This window comes from Bison bison, unplaced genomic scaffold, assembly GCF_000754665.1.
Source record: "Bison bison bison isolate TAMUID 2011002044 unplaced genomic scaffold, Bison_UMD1.0 scf7180017864352, whole genome shotgun sequence".
Lineage (NCBI taxonomy): Eukaryota > Metazoa > Chordata > Mammalia > Artiodactyla > Bovidae > Bison > Bison bison.
In genome coordinates, this window is record NW_011494924.1 from 694411 (window position 1) to 696975 (window position 2565).

The window sequence follows — 2565 nt, forward strand, 5'->3', positions numbered from 1 at the left end:
GGAAGAAACACAAGCTGGACTCAAGATTGCCGGGAGAAATATCAATAACCTCAGATATGCAGATGACACCACCCTTATGGCAGAAAGTGAAGAGGAACTAAAAAGCCTCTTGATGAAAGTGAAAGTGGAGAGTGAAAAAGTTGACTTAAAGCTCAACATTCAGAAAACGAAGATCATGGCATCTGGTCCCATCACTTCATGGCAAATAGATGGGGAAACAGTGGAAACAGTGTCAGACTTTATTTTTCTGGGCTCCAAAATCACTGCAGATGGTGACTGCAGCCATGAAATGAAAAGACGCTTACTCCTTGGAAGGAAAGTTATGACCAACCTAGATAGCATATTCAAAAGCAGAGACATTACTTTGCCAGCAAAGGTCCGTCTAGTCAAGGCTATGGTTTTTCCTGTGGTCATGTATGGATGTGAGAGTTGGACTGTGAAGAAGGCTGAGCGCCGAGAGTTGATGCTTTTGAACTGTGGTGTTGGAGAAGACTCTTGAGAGTCCCTTGGACTACAAGGAGATCCAACCAGTCCATTTTGAAGGAGATCAGCCCTGGGATTTCTTTGGAAGGAATGATGCTAAAGCTGAAACTCCAGTACTTTGGCCACCTCATGCGAAGAGTTGACTCATTGGAAAAGACTCTGATGCTGGGAGGGATTGGGGGCAAGAGGAGAAGAGGACGACAGAGGATGAGATGGCTGGATGGCATCACTGACTCGATGGACGTCAGTCTCAGTGAACTCCAGGAGTTGGTGATGGACAGGGAGGCCTGGTGTGCTGCGATTCATGGGGTCGCAAAGAGTCGGACATGACTGAGGGACTGATCTGATCTGATCACACATATTGACTCAATTCTCTCTACAGTATGATGGAAGTCAAAGTGTTCGTTGTTTAGTCTGTCCAATTCTGTGACCCCATAGACTGTAGCCCTCCAGGCTCCTCCGTCCATGGTATTATCCAGGCAACAATAATGAAGTGGGTTGCCATTTCCTTCTCCAGGGGATATTCCCAACCCAGGGATCGCACCTGGGTCTCCTGCATTGCACGCAGATTCTTTACCTTCTGAGCCACCAGGAAAGCCCAACAGTATATTGAGAGGGTAACAGGCAGGAAGGCCAGGGGTCCCCAAATGGAGGAGACAGACTACAAGTGTCAGACATTTTAAACTATCTCTTAAGTGGCAGGAGGAAACAAACAAGTGTTAGATTTCTTCCCCTCCTCTATACAAATTTAAAAAGGTTTCTTTTAGAATTCTGTGTTGCCATGACAACACCTGGTTCCACCAGAACTTAACTTTTCTCAAACCTAGATCTAACCGATCCGGTTTTTCTTATGGAAATCTTTGCCTTAAGCTATGTTAATGAACTACGTTTCTACCCTAGACTCTGTCTTCCTTGTAGAAGGAAATGGCAACCCACTCCAGTGTTCTTGCCTGGAGAATCCCAGGGACAGGGGAGCCTGGTGGGCTGCCATCTATGGGGTCGCACAGAGTCGGACACGACTGAATCGACTTAGCAGCAGCAGCAGTAGCTACATAACATCCAACTAAAGACTAGCAGGGAGCACTCCTGATGATGATGTCTATGTCAGAAGCTTTCTCTAATTCTTTTATACTTTAAAAAAGCTTTATTACACAAAAGCTCTGAGTGATCAAGCCTCGTCACTGGCCCCGGATTGAATTCCTCTCCTCCGCAGGCCAAGAATCCTGGCGTCTTTCATGGCTCAGCAACAACCTTTCAATATAAGTACTATTATCAGCCCCATTTTATAAATATTGAGGCTTAGAGAGCCTAAATGAGTTGCACAAGATCATGCAGGTAAGGGGCACCAGTACTCAAACTGAGGTGATCACATCCACACCACCACGCCATGCTGCCACTAAAATGCCAAGTCCAAGAACATGCAGATTTTTGTTCCCTTTGTTCTTTGATGCTTCCCCAGTTCTGGCATTGTAGGCTCTCAATAAATGATAGCGTTTATGCATAAAGTTTAAAGGAAAATGAGCTCCAGTCCTGGCGCCAACCAGAGGAAATGACCTCCTCTTCTGCAGGTCTGATGACCAAATTGTAATCAGTTTGCTTGGCAAATACTTGCAGCTTCAGTTACACTGGTCACACCTGCGGTTTATCAGATGAGGACTTAGCAGTAGAATCTTTTTTTTTAGCAGTAGAATCTTACAAAAGAATGAGAAGCGGGATGAAAGTCCAGGGCAGCTTAATGAGGGGAGCATAGAGAGGCAGAGCCGCAAGTCTTGCTAGAAGGCAGAGTCCAGCTTCCCACTGTCCAGATGGAGCCACGGAAGCCAGATAGGCCCAAGGGCACACAGCAGCGGGAGGGGGAAACTGGACCCAAATGAAGGGATACAGGGGCTGGCATGGGAAATAGTCAAGACAATAGGGCCAGGCTGCAAAGCACGGAGTGCCTAGAAAAAGCGTAGTTAGACCCCCGGCTCAGAAGGCGCACAGAACCCAAAATCCAGCGCCCACTGCGCCGACAGTGGACACCAAGACCTAGAGACACACTAGGGCTGCTCAAGGGCGCACAGCGCAGCGGCGCCGGTCCCA

At 47.4% G+C, this 2565-nt stretch overlaps 1 protein-coding gene across 1 annotated transcript in view; it reads right to left on the bottom strand.

The window, feature by feature from the left end:
* PXMP4 (peroxisomal membrane protein 4, 24kDa) overlaps positions 1–2565 on the bottom strand; it is a 17667-nt gene that overhangs the window by 14651 nt on the left and 451 nt on the right. The window lies entirely within an intron of this gene.